The following is a 17002-nucleotide window of genomic DNA, read 5'->3' on the forward strand; positions in this document are numbered from 1 at the left end:
GATCCTGAGATCATGACCTGAGCCGAAGGCAGCGGCTTAACCCACTGAGCCACCCAGGCGCCCCTGTGTTGGCCTTATTTTTAATAGAAAAGAAATGGATGGGTCTTTTATCTTTTTGATGGACTGATTTAAAGTCCAAAAACCGTTAGTTAAATGTGGTAGCTGATACCTCACAGATTATTCTACTGTTGGGAACGCAAGCGTGTGGGGAGGGTGAGCGGTTGCCTGAAGCCTTGTGGACGCCTGTCCTGCGCGGTGTGGACGGGAGCTTCCTGCCGGCACTCGACTGCAGTCCCCACGTGCGGGGGCGCGTCCCGTGTGTGCCCGTCCCGCACACGCCGCGCTTTACTCGACAACGTGGATGGCACCAGAGAGCTGTCAGATGCTGGACGGGTGGGCCTCTGGGCGAAGTCCTGGGAGGAGTAAGTGACTGGGACGGCTCTGCCGCCTGCCAGCCGTGAAAGCTCATCTAGCGACAGACACGCCCCAGGAGTACCGGCGGCTCTGGCTGAGTCTGGGCAAAGTCCGTCGTGACCGACGAATGTCTCCTTCTCCGGCTCTTAGAATCGGCTTCTCTGGCTTAAGTGCTGCGAACTTGAGTTAAGTGTCCCCTGTGGTTATTGAAAAGTTATCAGCACGTGTGCACGGAATAGTCTTTTCTGGGGCATCGACACAAGCCCGGCGGCGGTGGCGCGCTGTCCCGCAGGGGGCTCCCCTGGCCCGAGGGAGGCCGCTCCCTTTGTCGCAGGCTTTCAGACACCGACGGCAGCGTGTGTTTGGAAGTGACCACGTGACGTTGGCAGCGTCTCCGTGTGTGTCCCTAAACGGATGGGTTTAAGTCTTGAACGCCCAAGGAGCACAAGCAGCGGCCTGCTGGCCTCTCCCAGCTCGTCAGCCCCACCGCCGGCCGCCCCTCGGCGTCTCCCAGCTGCTCCCGAGCCGCGTCCGCAGGGAACAGAGCGCACGGGCCGGGAGCCTGCGCTCTCTCTGCGGGCGGGGGTCAGGCAGGGAGCCAGCGGGGCTGAGCAGGTGCCCCCTCCGCTGGGGCTCAGCACAGCCGCCTGCCTCCTGGGGTCGGGCTCGGAAGAAAAGTGCGTCCGTGGAGCGAGACCGCTGGCTTACCGACACCGTGGACCTGTGCTCGGCGTTAGCTCCTGCTTCCTCGAGGACCCGCAGACCTGCCCGCAGGCCGTTGACAGCGGGGGCGACCGCTAAGACTGAGAAGAACGGCCCGTCCCTGACGCGGCCCTCACCTAGTGGGGCGTGGCTGCGCAGGCTGACTTTTTGCAGAAGATAAACTTGGTTCAACGGAATCCTCTTTTTATATCCTCTTTGTTACTAAAACAGTAAAACGGTCTCTTTGCCGTGGGATGAATTTGTGACTTCCTTCCTGACGTCCAAGTCTGGCAGGTATTACGTGGCAGGCCGTCCGTTAATTTCTCCTTTTTCAGTGGAAAAGCCCTTTATAGCCGCACACTGTCACGGGTACCACATGTTAGGATGCTGTCAGTGAGTGTATCTTGACCAAAAGCTACTGTGAACTCAGATTTGCTTGTAAATATATGGGTTTTCAAAATGTATTATGGTAGGGGCGCCTGGGCGGCTCTGGGAAGCCGCTGCCTCCGGCTCAGGTTGCGCACGACGCCCCGGGTCCTGGATCGAGTCCTGTGTCGGGCTCCCAGCTCAGCAGGACGTCTGCTTCTCCCTCTCCCTCTGGCCCTGCTTGTACTCCGTCTCTGACAAAATATTTAAAAAAGATAAAGTAAAACTTAACCCTAAAATATCATAGTTTATTATATCCCATGTACAATAAAATGTATCTTAAAAAAGTAAGATGTGTTACAGTAATACTCTGCTCTGGAAGATACTGTCCCCAGTGCTTGGTATACATGGAAATTTGGGGGCTTCTTGTGGTACTGGTTGAGAACTGCTATTGTATTGACAGAATTTGTGAAAAGACCTCGTCTTTTAGGGGACTTCGTCTTTTTTTCCCTCTAAGTAATCTCTGCATCCAGCCTGGCGCTTGGACCCTGAGAGCAGGAGTCAAGTGTTCTGCCGACCGAGCCAGCCGGGAGTCCCTAGGGGATTTCATCTCTAAAACAGAATAAGGGGGCACCTGGGTGGCTCAGTGGGTTAAGCCGCTGCCTTCGGCTCAGGTCATGATCTCAGGGTCCTGGGATCGAGTCCCGCATCGGGCTCTCTGCTCGGCAGGGAGCCTGCTTCCTCCTCTCTCTCTCTCTCTCTCTCTTTGCCTGCCTCTATGCCTACTTGTGATCTCTTTCTGTCAAATAAATAAATAAAATCTTTAAAAAAAATAAATAAAAATAAAACAGAATAAGGAACAAACTTTTTAATGTATTAAAGTGTATAAATAAAGTAATTTTTTGTATTTTATTTAGAGTGCCAGTGAAGGTTTATTTTGAAACAACAGGTTTGCTGGTTGCACACCTTATCTTTCCAGTTTTGGGAAATCTGCCTAACCTGTGGCTTGGGCTACACCTGAACGGTACAGTCCCTCCTCAGCCCTCCCCTCCCTCTTTGCCCAAAGACCCAGATAAAGCAAAGGAGGTGAAATGTTAACCAGTAGTGGATCTGGGTGAAGTTTATGCAAAGTATATTCTTAACAACTTCTCTGCAAGTCTTAAATTATTTTAAAATAAGATTTTTTATAAGACATTCATAATGTAGAACTCATCCTTCAAAGTTTTAAAATATTCTAATGCTTTTTCACAAAAATAATTAAGCAAATCACCTCTGCCTCTTTTGTAAAAAAAATAAAAAAACTAATCAGGTCTTACCACGTAAACAGCGATAGGGTTTCTGTGGTTTGCTTGGACTTGGGACACCCGCTTAGCAGGAGGAGCAGGGTGAATGGAGGGGAGATCCGGTTCCTTCCTAATCGCTGAGCCACGGTCAGTGCCTTGGGAATCAAAGCCCACACGTGGGCTGGGTGGCCTTGGGCACCAGTCACCAAGAGCTGAGCGCTCGTCCAGGGGCTGGGAAGGATCCAGATCCCCGTGTGCGCGTGGTACCAGCACCTTCCCGCCCTGACGCTCGGATGGCACTTGTGCTTTGTCTCCGCGGCCCGTTGCCGGTCAGCGGCGAGGCCAGGAGCCACATGAGAGGAAGTTGCAGCATCACATCCCTTTTCCCTAAATGACTGTTTCCTGAGAACTGGTCTAATTACCAAATTGGGAACAAACCCTGATGGAACTCTGGCACGGTCCCGTTGCTTGGGTTTTCACCCTGTTCCCCGTTCACGCAGGTTCGACTCCAATTCCTTCTCTGTGGGACAGTGGGAGGCACGGGTCGCAGGCGGTAGGTAACTGGTCTGCGTCGGGGCAGGGTTGGCTGGGCTCTGCCCCGGCCACTGACCGGTCCTCTGCACGTCCGTGGGAGCCGCGTGAACCCATCGCCGCTTCCCGGTCACCGCAGCCTCCCTGCAGAAGGCGGAAGTCACCCGCTCTCTGGGGTTCTCGGGGTCTCAGGGACCCTGAGCAGCCGCTCAGCATCGGGGCCTGGCAGCCCTCTGGAACTCTCGCGGGCCTCGGTCCCTCATGGAGCGTCTCTGCTGGAACAGCGAGTGGTTCTGTCTTCCGCAGGGAAGGCTGCAAGCCGGGCAACATGCCGGGCCCTGAGCCCCGCAGAACACCCCGCCTGACCCTTGGCCTCCCGCAGGGCCCCTAAAATCCTTCGCTTGAGCTTGTCCCTTGTCTGCGCGCCCTGTCCCCGATGCCAGAGCGCACGGCGCCCGCTCCCAGCTCCTAACGCAGGCTGTGGCGGCTGCGGCTGCGGCTGTGGACGGCTCCTCTCCAAGCTCCCCGCCCTGCGAAGACCCTTCCCGCTCTCGAGTCGTGCGCCAGCATGTTTGTTCGCGTGGCCGGGGGGCTCTGACATCCGCTCCGAGCCTCTGCGACAGCGGCCCCTCAGAGAGCGCGGATTGTTGGTCCCGTTCCGCGCTCCCTGGGGGCCTGCCGGTGCCGCCCAGTGAGCCGAGCCTGGGGAGCCCCTGAGCCCCGAGACCTGCCTGAAGTCTGAGCAGCAGGCCCCGTGGGGCAGAGCCCCAGACGTGTGAGGCAAGCAGCCAGCCATGCCCGAGGGACAGCGACGGAGAGCTGCCCCTGGGAGGAGCTGTGCAGAGTGTTGTGGGGGGGCTCCTGGCGTGGCTGCCCAGGCACAGAGCCCTGCCATGGCCTGGCCCCGGACTTGGCAGGCCCACGGTGCATGTGGGCCCTGACCGAAGGGCCGCAGTTTCCACGCGGAGGACGTGGGTTTGGTCAGTGACAGCAGACCGTCAGCGGAGCATTGAGGAGACTAAGTGCTTGAAGTTGGGTTTCAAAAACATTGACGGACGGAGCCCGGCTCTGCTTGGGCAGGTGGGCATGTTGGGGACAGAGAATGGGCCGTTAGCAGGTTCCTGTGACCTTCCCAGCCAGGTGACTGTACCCGGGCCAGCGCAGCTGCTGCAGTGAGGGGGCATTTTGGAGACACGCTGGGGAGACTCGGCCTCTGGCACCCGGGAACCCATGGGGGTCAGGGTCAGACACAGCCCCTGGAGGTGGGACTCCCACGGGAGTCGGGGCCCAAGGGCCGAGAACAACACCAGCCGCAGGATTGGCTTTGGGGGGTGTCTAGAGCTGGTCAGAGACCCGTCCTGGGGACAGCGGCTTGCTGTGCAATCGGACAGTTACCAACGGTCGGGAGAACACAGATTTTCTCCGAATGATCTGAGTCTGGGGAGCAGCGCCTCCCTTTTTCCCACCCTTGAGGTTCTCTGCCCTGGGCTAAGTGGATGATGCTGGCAGGAGGGAGCTGGCCACCGCGAGGCCGAGGTCACCAGAAAGGGACATTTATCTTGAGCTCGGCTGGATAAATGATGAAAAATTATGTTTGCACGATAAGATGATGAAAGGGAAATGGGGCCTGACTTCGGGGGCTCCAAGGGTGCAGAGGTGATGTCAGACACAGCGAGGGCCACACGGGCTTGGGAAACAATGTCCTGTGTGTGCCCACAGGCCGCCACGACCCAGCAGGTTTGACCTCGAACGTGTCCAAACAAGGATGTATGAGCCACTGACCTTCACGGGTTATCAAGGCAACGCTTTCCCACCCTTTCCCTGAAGAGTGCCTGCCCCCAACGTGCTGTGCCGCCCCCGCGCCCCCCCACCCTGTGTGCTCCAGCGGGGACCTCACCAAGGCCCTGCCCTGGGGAGCGGCAGAGCCGGACACAAAGCCAGGACGGCCTTCAGCCTGGGCCAGAGCGAAAACGATCAGGAGTGTTTTAAAAAGTGATTTTTCTAGAAAGTCTTTCATTATAGGCCACCCCTCCCATTTTACTTTGTCACATTCCTCCTCCTGTGCTTCTGGTGGCCAGGCTGGCCTTTTCGCCTGTCTGCATGTCTGTCCCCGTGCGTTCACATTCACCCGTGTGCTGCGCTGGACTCGTCTGCAAACACGCACATCAGGACACGCTGCTCCTAACGTCTCGACCCGCGTCTCCCGGGAATGAGAACGCTCTCTGGGGCCCCCGGCACTGTCATCGCCACGGAGAGCCAGGCGCTTGTGGGTGCCAGAGGCTGGTGGACGCTCCCCTTGTTCTGAAGTCAGTTTTCTAGAGCTGCTTGTTCCCACCACCAAGAATACAAAAGGAGCAGAGGAAGCCAGAGAGGGAGACAACCCGTGAGAGACTCTTGATCTCGGGGAGCAAACTGAGAGTTCTGGGGGGAGGGGGGGGAGGGGGAGGGTGGCCAGAGATGGACAGTGGGGAGGGTGTGTGTTGTGGGGAGTGCTGGGAAGTGTGTAAGCCTGATGAGTCACAGACCTGTACTCCCGAAACAACACATTATATGTTAATAATAATTTTAAAAAAAATACAACTGAGGTCCAAACATCTCCTTTCCACTCCTCCTTTAGTGTTGAACATGTCTCTGCTTCTTAAAAAAGTTCGCGGTGCTGGGCTTGTGAAGAGTCAGGGCCAAGCGTTACCTCGAATCCTGGACGTGTCTGTGAGCCTCGGGGTAAACCCTCTAGGAGCAGCGCCACATGGTGACGCCTGAGCCTCTCTCAGCGGCGCCCGGGGACGTAATCAGGACCAGCAGTTCTAAGATCCATCCCCTAATTCAAGGCCACCAGACCTTTCCACAGGACGGGTACATTTTTACCTTTGTCATTTGTAAGGGAAATTGTTCACCAGACTTAAGGACATTTTACAAGGGGAAAAAATGGCAAAATGTGGATTTCCTGTTGCCCCCCAGTAGTTGGTGGCTTAGGCAGCCATTGGTCACCCTTGCCAGACTCGGGGGTTGCAGAATGGTCATTGTCTAGCTCGTCACTCTCCTACATTATCAGCTGATGTTCTTCCTTTGAAATGGGACTTCCTGGTGGAGCGCCCGGCCGCTCGGCCAGTAGGATGTGCAACTCTTGATCTCGGGGCTGTGCATTTGGGCCCCACATCAAGTGTAGAGATTATTTAAGTAAATAAATAAAAATAAACTTTAAAAAAGTCATGAACACATGAAATGAGTCTCCCTCTGCTGCTCTCCGCTTTTCCTGGAAAAGGTGAGACTCCGCACGTCTTTCCTGAAGTATCGACGCGGTTCGCTGCCGCGCACACAGCGGGACGTCACTACCGGCCGGGGCGGCACCAAGGGTCCATTCTCAAGTGGGGGCGCGGGGAGCCTCCAGGCTGCGGCGGGCCCTGCGGGGCTCAGTCCTGCCGTCTTCCAGGTAGGGGACTGGTCTTCTGCCCATCGGGGGTCAGGTCCAGCCAGGTGGCGGGAAGCCCTGTGTGCCCGGGAAGCTTGCGTACCACCCAGGTTCACGGCCGTGCAACATGTGTGACTACCCTTCACGGCCCGGTGCGTAGGTCTGTCCCGTTGCGTGGGGGCTGCTTACGACAAAGGTTGGGCAGCACACCGTGCGCTCCCGCTGTAACGAGGCCGGGACCCTCACGGTCGTGAGGTACAGTGGGACGCGGTGTCGGACCTGGCCGGCGCTGCCACCAGCCCGGCTCACTCCCAACCGGCGACCCGGCAGCCGCCGCATCGTGGAACCACCATCGCTGAGGAAGCCGACTTGCCGCGTGTGTTTTCTCTAACTGTCCGGGTGGGTTTGTGGGCACCTGTGACCCTGTGATCACATCAGGGATCAGGACGGGGCGGGCTCACGAGCAGCTCGTCCAGGCGCGCCGTCCTCAGTGTCGTCTTCACCCCGGCCTTACCCCCTGACGTGAGCAGAGCGGGCTGGGCGACCAGCTGGCCCGGCTTGTGGGGGACTCAGGGGCTCTCAGGATGGAGCTCTTTTGGTGCTAAGGCTGAGAAGGTCCCAGAAAGCTGTGATGGGATGGTCACCCCAAGTCCCGGAGCTGGTGTGCGGCACCAGACAAGGTCTTGGGTAAAATCTGCAGAGACAGTCGGGGCTCGGGGACTGAAGTGCGGCATGAGCGAGGGGCTTGTTATTGCTCAGCCACGCCTGCGGCGCCCGTCCCTCGCCTGCAGTGTCCGTCGTCACACCTGCGGCGCCTGTCCCTCGCCTGCACCCAGGAGGGTTTCCAGCAGCAACTCTCGTTGTGTCTCTGTCCCCAGCATTTCCTCCCCCCGCCATCTTCATCAACAGTCTGGCCAAAGAGATAGAAAGTGCTTGCCGCTTTGCAGACGACCTGACGTCAGCGGGAATAACTCCGAGTCTCACTCCTGGAGGCTGTGTTTTCACGACCCGTGATGAGCCTTATGTCCTGCGGAGGGCCCGGCGCTTTCTCTCTGGGTGGGCTCCAGACCACGGAGGTGCCTGTGGCCTGAGTGAGAGCAGAGCCCAGTTACTTCTCATCCAAGTGCAAAGAGGTCGGTCTCCGAAGTCATTCTCCTGCCTCAGCCCCAGTTTGCCACAACATCGTTCCATTCGGCTGTATCGGCACCTACTTTCTACTTCTGAAAAGCCGATGGGGAATCCAGAACATCTTTACCGCCTCTGGGAAAACGGTCCTTAATGAAAGTAAAGCTAGGCCTGCACAGAAGTCCAAGAAGAACCCACGGTGCTGAAAGCCGTCCCCGCTCCCAGAAGGCTCTAGAGGGGCACCTGGCACCCACACGCCCTAAACCTGGGGCCTGACATGATTTCTAGTCTTGTTATTACTTCCTTTGCCCAGGCCTGGCCAAATGTCTGATTTCCTAGAAAGAGTGGACTCGGAGCAGATGTGCCCGGGGCTGCAATTACCAGCCACGGGACAAACGCAGATTTCCCAGGAAGGGCTTTCAGCGCTCCTGCCTGCCGAAAAGCTAGTTCCTGTGTGTAGGGCAGACCCCGAACTTATTTAACTCATCAAAAATACGACGTGATTATTTGAGATTTATTTTATCCTCGCCCGCAAACTTCTGCTTAGTGAAGGGAGTGCATTCCGAGCCGGCCCAAAGCCGCAGGTGGGGTCCGTCTAGCCCTCATTAGGCCCTTATGCTTTTTGGCTCATATGGACGACAAGAAATTTAAAGCACTCTCTGCTTTCTAAATCAGATTTAATAGAGCAGCCAGCATCTGCTTTTCTGCTTTAGCACCTGTGGGACCAACACGGCGAGACCAGGGGCGCCTGGAAGCAGGGGCTGGGCCTCGGGGAGGCTGCAGACCCGGGGTCTGTCCCAGGACGTGGCCCCTGCCCTCCACACCCTGTAAATTCACCCAGAACCGTGACACGGAGAATCCTAAAATACGGTGTGGGCTTTGGGAGTTGGGCCTGCTGCTTTCTGTCCCGCGTGTGTATGAACAGACGTGTGCACCTTGGGTCCTGTTGGCACAGCTCTGCGTTCCTGCAGAAGGTTTGCACGAGCCCCGTCTTCCCCAGAGCTGTGGGTCTGGGCTGCTGTGGATGCTGTAGAAGGAGGGGCCCCATGGCCACCCATCCCTTTCCAGAGCTGCTTCCCCCCAGGTGGGTCCTCCCTGGGGCGAGACTCGGCTCCTGTGGGGCCTGGAGGACGCCGGCTGATCGGCCCAGGCTGTGGCCGCCTGCCGGCGCAAGAGATGAGCATTTCCAGAACTCTCGCTGCAGGCCTTCAGGCCGAGCTCCTGCAACGTGTGCCGCAGAAGAGAAGTGGCCCCTGGTCTTGAGAAAACATGTGTTTGGCAGTGATCTCGTGTGAGATCGTGTGAGGGATTCTGTGGTGGAAGATGTTGCCATGGCCCCCCCAGCGATGAGGGGCCTGGCCCGCTGGTGGCAGTCAGTGGTGCCCGGATCCTCAGGGCTGGTCGGGGCTCTGGTCCCCGCTGACTCCCTTTTACGCCGTTCCGAAGGCTTAGGGGACTCTCCGGGGGCAAGCCGTCAGGTGTGCCCCACGCCCACCAGCCAAGCGCGGCCTGGGCCCGGGCCCTGGGCTCCCCACGGGCCGCGCCGGCCGGCCGGGCAGAATCATGCCGCACCTGTCACCTGTGCGCAGGAGGCCTGGTAGGAGCCAGAGAGCATCACAGCACCTGTGATTAGGAGGCGGCTGGCACTGGAGGCCGGGGAACATTTATGAGTAAACAGGAATTACTTCTGTTCTCTGATTATGAAGGTCACGGTGGTTGAACCCTGTCGGGAAGGTCTCAGACCCATTATCTGCTTAATTAGACCTAGGAAAGAAAACACCGGCAGTCATTAAAAGTGAATTACTTTGTTTTTTGAAGATAGAAAGCCTCCAAAGCCTCACAGTGTGGGGGACGTTGGGGCCCCGCCGTGGGCCACCTGCAAATGAGGAGCTTCAGAGGGAAAAGCTCACAGGCAGCCACCAGAGACCCGGGCGGGTCTCGAGCTCCCCTGGCGGCTTCTTGGAAAACACTGGATGTTTTAAGCCATTGTGGAAGCTGCCACAGGTGCACTAGAGGGCGTGTCGGGCGTTTTCTTTACCTGTGAAATAAGGGAAAGGATTTCTGAGAGCTACAAGATCAGCCTAGATTTCTGGTTTAAATTTAGTAGAGGACTTGCGTTTTCGGAGGCGTGGCTGTTACTTTGCAGAGCCAAATGTCGGGTCAGGGATGATAATTTTCTGTCCCTCCCGACTCAGTGACCCTGGCTCCTCCTCTCACCCCAACCCTCAGGCTCTTTGGGGACGTCCTAGGCCAGACTGGTTGTCTGAGCTTCATTCAGAAAAGCTAAGGCCTGTATCAGAGAGGGGCGGGCGGTTACCACCTGGAGGTGGGTGGCGCAGCGCAGGCTGCTGACGGAAAGCCAGGCCGGAGGGCTGCCCGGACATCAGGGGCTGCTGCTGACTTTGCTGAGCTGGGGGAAGAGAAGCAACTTTACTTATGGGCTCGTTTTATGTGTTCATCTCTGTGGACACTGGGAACTCTGGGAAATTTAAAAAGAACCCGAACAGACCTAGAATAGACTCAGCGGCAGAGTAGAGGTACCCAGGGGCCGAGGGAGGAGTTCTTGTTTAATGGGGATGGAGTTTCTGTTGGGGCTGCTGAAGAGGTGGGCACAGACGGCGCGGACAGGTACACAGCATCGTGAGTCCGTGCGGTGCCCCTGACCTGTACACTCACAGATGGCTACAACGGGACGCATCGTCACGTGTGTCTGAGCACAGCAAACGCCTGTGGCAGAGTTTGTTGGTTGTTTCCCAACATCCACTCACCCGCTTGGTCCCGCCAATCAGAGCCAGGCCTGCAGCCAACCGGAAATACCCCCGTTCCGGCTCCCACGAGGCTCCCGGGGGCCGTGTGACAAGTGCTCGCCAGTTGAAGAGAACGTGTCCGTTTCCGAACCCCTTGCAGGGTAGGCGCTTATTCGCCCTTTGCCCTTTGCCCCGTTGGCTGGGTTGCGGGGGCCCAAGCGTCATCCCGAACCGTGGAGGAAAAGCCATGAGATCATGGGCGTGGGGCCCTGGTGGTTGTGGGCCCCCAGCCCAGCCCTGGACAGGCTAGGTGCATAGGAGAGAAACAAACGTCTGTCTGTGTGACACTCTGATTTTTGGGACTCTCCTGTCCCATCAGCCCCCCAGTTCTGACTGGGACGCTGGTGGCCGCTGTCCAGACACGGATGCCACTAGCAGGCCCCTGTGGCCAGTACCACACCCAACAGGAGCAACGAGGGCCACAGGCTCATCAGCAGGGCACTAGCGTTGTAGCCGCATCCGGGATGCTGTCCCCCCGTCCCCGACCGGCTGCTCAGCCCCAAGGCCCACGGCATAGAGAGCGTGGCCCTATGGTTCTGGCCTTCTGTCCGGCGCCTGGCACACGACAGTAAATACCCCTTGAATCAAGAAGGCAGGGAGCCACCCGTGGTCTCCAGCCCTGTGGCAGGCACCAGATCAAAGAGCACGGCCTGTGGGACAAGCCACTGCGAACACCGCTTGGCTGGTCCGGGGAGAGGGGGCTCCGCAGCCCCCGCCGGCCTGTGTCCATGCGCCCCCGGCGAGCACGCATTCGTCGGGGCTCTGCCCACGTCACGTTCGCGAGCAAGCATGGGTCAGACGGGAGTCATGTCCCCACGCAAGGCGAGGTGGGACCTGCCAGGACCCCGGGGCCGAACCACCGGCTGCCAACAGCATCACCCTCGCTCCCTCGGTCTCTGCGGATGGGTCCCAGATGCAGGGGGAGTGGGCCCCCAGGTGCCCAGGCCCCCGGCAGGCAAGCCCAGGAGGGCAGCGAATGGAGAAGGGAGACCCCACAAGCAAGAGGCCGCAGGCTCCGAAGGAAAACGCAGGAGGGCAGTGGCTGTGACCGATGTCCTCTGTGCCCGGAGCTGCCGTTCCCCGCAGCCTTGCAGCCTCGGCGAGTGGGGCGCTGCCCTTCCGCACTGGGCCAAGGACGACCTTGCCGCTCAGAGAAGTGAAGTCCCTTGCCTGAGGCCGCCCAGTCGGTGTGTGCTGACCCTGGGTCTGCCCGCACCTCTCCCCACCCCCGCCGGCTCTGTGCCATGACTTCCTCCCCAGCACCCGCACCGGCCCCTCCTCCCTTACCCCTACAGCACAACATCTTCTCCCAGACTGTGCTGAGCTACAGCGGCCTTGGGAGACCTTGAGGGTGTGCTCTCTGCACCTCATGGATCTGGAGAGCCTGGGCTGAGGAGATACACCTGGGCTGGGGCGGGGGGAGGTGTTCTGTTGGCTCGATGATCCCAGGGGCACCTGGGTGGCTCAGTGGGTTGAGCATCTGACTCTTGGTTTCGGCTCAGGTCATGATGTCAGGGTCGTGGGATGGAGGCCCGCATCAGGCTCTTCGTTCAGTGTGGTGCCTGCTTGAGATTCCCTCCTTCTCCCTCTCTTTCCACCCCTCCCTCTCCCTAAAATAAGTAAATCTTAAAAAAAGAAGATAGGGACCTAAAACTAAAACAGTTACATGTCAATTGGATCTCAACAAAAGAAGAAAAAGTCACACGTGTGTTCTATTTCTCGCTCCAAATCGCTGTTTGCCCTGCCCACATGCCTCTCTACTCTGTGTTCTGGAATATTTACTCCAACAGAAGGGTTAGGAAATGGGCATGTGGTGGTCTGGGCCTTGGATCAGTGTCCTGCTCGATTCCTCAAGGCCCCTCCCCCCCTCCCCAGCCACCGAAAGGAGACAGCTGGCATCAGGCTCGCCTCCTCACGCTGCCGTTAAGGCTACATATCTCAGGCCCAGGATGAGGTTCCAGGTGGCGGCTGCCGTCCCACCCGCCTTGGCCTTACCTTACCCTGCACGTAACCTCATGTCTTCACTGGCCTTTTATATTGTATAGCTTATGTATTTGTTATTCTTCTCTTCCTGCTACAATGTAACTCAGGAGGATGGAGATTCTCCTGTTTTGTTCAAGTGTGTCTCAGTGCTTGGAACCAGGTGAACCACCTCTAACTTAGCAGGTATTCAGAAAGTCTGGTTGAATTAATGACTGCAGGAGTTGGCTATAATTCTGTTTTGGGAGGTGGGGAGCTACAGTATCACACAGGCCCCAATCCGAGGGCATATGTGGGACTCTGATCCCCCCCCCCCGGAACATTTCATCACCAGGATAAACCCACCAGGGTAGTAAGAAGTGCTGAGGATATGTTGCAGCCCCAGAAAAAAAAATTTTTTTTTGTGCATTTGCTTTACAGATAAATCTATTTTAGAAAAACTGCAAGTTTCTTGTCGTGGTGTTGGCCTCTCTGTTATAAAAAACCAGAAGCACGCCCCCCCCCCCACCCTGGGCAGCCGGGACTGGGACGCAGCTGGCAGGAGGCAGCTAAGCCTCCTGCCTGCCGCCTGCCTGGAGCTCACGGCCGGCTACGGGGGACAGGGCCGCCCTCCTCTCCGCACTAACCCCTCTCCCAGACGACCCTGGTTCTCCTTTTTCTAGGTGTTATTTCACGACAGAGGGGGAAATTTTACCCTTGGAAGAAAGGATATTAATGGGGAATGTGGAGGGGAGCATTAACCACCGGCAGGAAAACCGGAGGCATTATGATGAAAATGGGTGAACTTGGAACCCTAACCGCAGGCGCTGCGCTGCGCGGGGCTTCTGATTCCCACTGCCTCTGCCCGGCGCCCCCAGACCTCGTGGGAGCGTCTCAGGCGCCCCTTTCCCATCCTGGGGTGGCGAGGTCGGGACAGCCGGAGCAGCAGGGGCGACGGGTCACAGCGTCAGGCTCAGGGCGGGAGCCCGCCTCTCCCCCTCCCCCCCACTCCGCAGGACCGGGCTCGGCGACCCCACCTCCGCCCCACGTCGGCCGGCTGGCCCTCCCGCCCCCCTTGCGCCCCCGGCCTGACCCTGCGCCCCACCGAGATAAGGCGGCGGGGCTTTGTTCCTCCCCCCAGCTGGGTAAACCGCGCCCGCCAACCCCCCCGCGCTCCTCCCCACCGCTGAGGCCGCCCGGGGTGGGGGCACCCTTTGTCCTGCCGTAGGGCGGGCGGACAATGGCCCGGAGGAGCCGCACATTGTCGGAACCTTGTGTACACCTGGGGGGCGGCAGGTGCGCAGGGTCGGCGCGGGGCCGGGGGCGAGCGGGGGGGGGGCATCTGGGGGCGCGGGCCTCCGGGGAGGCCTCAGAGGTGGGAGAAGACTGGCCCCCACCCGCCCCGGCCGGCCGGCTCGCTGGACCTGGCGACCGGGAGGGGGTTTCTCGGCGTCCAGTTGGGGACACACCTGGTGCGTGATTTACGAAGTGAAAGTGTTAAACGAGGCCACCAGCTGGAGGCCCGACCCGGCTTTATGAGTTTTATTAGGTGCCCTATTATGGAAAATAAACTTTAATCCGACCATAAAAACCAAATCTGAAAAACATATTTGCCCTTGTGGTGTGGAACGGCGCTGCGTTCGGGGCGCAGGTCACACCTCCGGAGGGATTAGTTTTACGAGGGAGACACAGCGCGCCGCAGGACTTTGATACCGGATGGGGGCCGCACGTTTGCGGGGAGCACGCCCCCACGTCGCCCACACCCGCCCCCGCCCGCCTGCGAGCCCCGCCCGGTCCCGCCGCACCCCCTGCGCCACCCCCACCGCTCTGCCGGCCACTCCCCCGCGCAGCGGCGCAGCCCGGGCCTGGCCACCCCAGGACCCCGGGCGGAGGGGGCGGCGCAGGGGAGGCCGCAGGGCCGAGTTACCCCGCAGGCCCCGGAGGCGCTCTACGACCCCCGCCTGAAGTTCGGGGCCGGGCGCTCGACAGCGCAGCCTCGGGTCGCCAGAAGCCGTCCTGCTCCGGTCCAGGCCGCCCCTCCTGGACCTTGTCTGTGCTTTGGATTTCCCACAGCAAGTCTGGCCCATCTTGCAGGAAGGGGGGTTGGCAAGGAAGAGGGAGAGGGAGGAGGGAGGAAGGCCTGTCGGAGCCGCCCGCGGAGTCAGCGCGGTACTGTTCCTGGGGCTTGGGCAAAAGGTCTTGGGATGCTCTCGCCTCCCCAGACTGAAAGTCTGAACCCACTGGAAGCTCCTTCGCCTCCTCCCAGGCCCTGACGACCCCCGAGAGTCCACGTGTAAGGACAGCTGTGGAGGCTTGTTTCGTGGGCACAAGGTCCTCAAAGTGCATCAGGTGGCAGGACTTCCTCCTCAAAGGCCGAATAATACCCCATTGTGCCCGTGTAGTCCTCTTGCTTTCTCCGTTCCGCAGCGGACTCCGCGACGCCTCCGCCTCCCGATCCCCGCGGACGCCGCCGCCGCGAGCACGCGTGGACCGGCCTCGCTTCCCGATGCCATGCCCAGGGCTCGTGCACGTCCAGCCCGAAGTAGGACTGCTGGGGTTTTGTCTTGTGTTTTCCAGGAAACTCCATCGTGTTTTCCGCAGCGGCCGCACTGCCGTACGCTCTTCCCCGCAGTGCACAAAGGCCACGTCTCCGGATCCTCCCGACGCCTGTTACTGTTTTCGTTTTTTTGCAATAGCGGAGGTGTGGGTGAGGGGTGGTATCTCGGTGTGGTTTTGACGCGCATTTCCCGGATGGTGGCTGGCGGTGGTGTCTTTCCCTGTTTGCGGACCATCTGTATGTCCACCTCAGAAAAATCTCTATTCAAGCCCTTTGCCTATTTTTAAACTGGATTCGTGCGTTTGTTGTTGAGTTGTACACTTCTTACATTTTGGCATATTAACCCAGTATCAGATATATGATTTATAAATATCTTCTCCCAGTCCTGGGTTGCCTTTTCATTCTGTTGACTGTTTCCTTTGCTGTGCAAAAGTTTTCAAGTCTGATATGATCCCGTTGGCCTATGTTTGATTTTGGTGTCATAGGAAGTCTTTTAAGCTGATCTTGCCAAGCTGACTTCCCTCAGGGGCTGGGATGTGGAAGACCCACCTCACAAGGAACAGACACTTCCTAGGTTCTAGTCGTTTCTGTACTTCTCAGACTCTGGCTATTAAAGCTTCTGTAGGGGCCTGGGACGCTGGGCCACCCGCCAGGACTGGACAAGAGACGTGTGGGCCGTCGCCTGGAAGATGTGTGTGCAGATTGGTTTCCTTGTCACAAGAAGGGCTGTGTCCACATCCTTCTGCACATGCTGGAACACTGCCAGAGCAGTGTCTGTCTTCTGAGAACGAAGGAGAACCTCCCGCTAGGGTGAAGAGAAGCGAGCTCAGGCTCTGGTCCTCGGTAGGCAGGGGTCCGTCAGATCTGGCTGGGGTTCTCGGAGGAGCCGGCTCCACTTTGGGTGGGGGCCTCGCTGGGGACCACTGGCACCCTCGCCGTGTGGAACTCGGAGAGGCCACCGTGATGCCCCCGTGGAGCGTGGGCTTGTGTCCCTGGACCCGTGCTGCGAGGACCTGGCTCCAGGTCGTGGAAACAGGGCCCGGAATGGGGCTGCAGACTTCTCACTGGCGCGGGCAGCCGGGTGGGGGGCGCGCCCCGCGAGGCGGGCGGAGCAGGGCCTGGCGGCCGTTCATTAGGCGGAATGAATTGTTCGCCGTGCCCGGAGTGGGTGAGGATGAGCCAGTGATTATATTTAAATTTGCTATAATTGATTTGGGGAAGAGCTACTGTGACAAGAACGAATTGATCATTAAATTTATTAGCGAGATAAATTCCGCCGCGATTAGGCAGCCGGCTGCAGGCGCTGGGGCCGCGGGCCGGGCCTCCCCGCCGCCAAGTCCCCGCGCCAAAGGCGCGCGCGCTCTGCGGGCCGCCGCGGGGTCAGGACGCTGGGCGACCTTCAGGGCTCCGCTTCCCCGCGCGCCGACCGGCAGGCAGTTCTGTCTCTGGGGCTGGGCGGGGCGGGGCGGGGGGGGGCAACCCGCAGGCCCCGCTGCCCCGCGCTGAGCCGAGGGCGGCCCCGGACTGAAGGCAGCGGGGAAGAGATTGCTTCGGGCTGAGCTGCTCCAATGTGTTAGAAATTAAAGCGCCCTCGACGCAGATGGCCAAGGTTTGGTTTGGTTTTGATCCCGCAAAGGCATCTGTGTTTCTCTTCTCTCCCTCCCCAGCCGCCCTCTCCTGCCACCCGCCTTCTCGGGGCCCTCGGGCTTCCCACCAGTTGCACAGCCAGTCCCCGGCCCCCCAGAGCACCTTTGGACCCGCCCGGCCGCGGCCCGCGCCCTGCCCGCAGCTGCTGCCGCCGGCTCCGGCTGCGCCCGCCTGGCCTGGGCGGACGTTGCGCTTCACAGAA

The sequence above is a fragment of the Neovison vison genome, chromosome 4 (genome assembly GCF_020171115.1).
Source record: "Neovison vison isolate M4711 chromosome 4, ASM_NN_V1, whole genome shotgun sequence".
NCBI lineage: Eukaryota > Metazoa > Chordata > Mammalia > Carnivora > Mustelidae > Neogale > Neogale vison.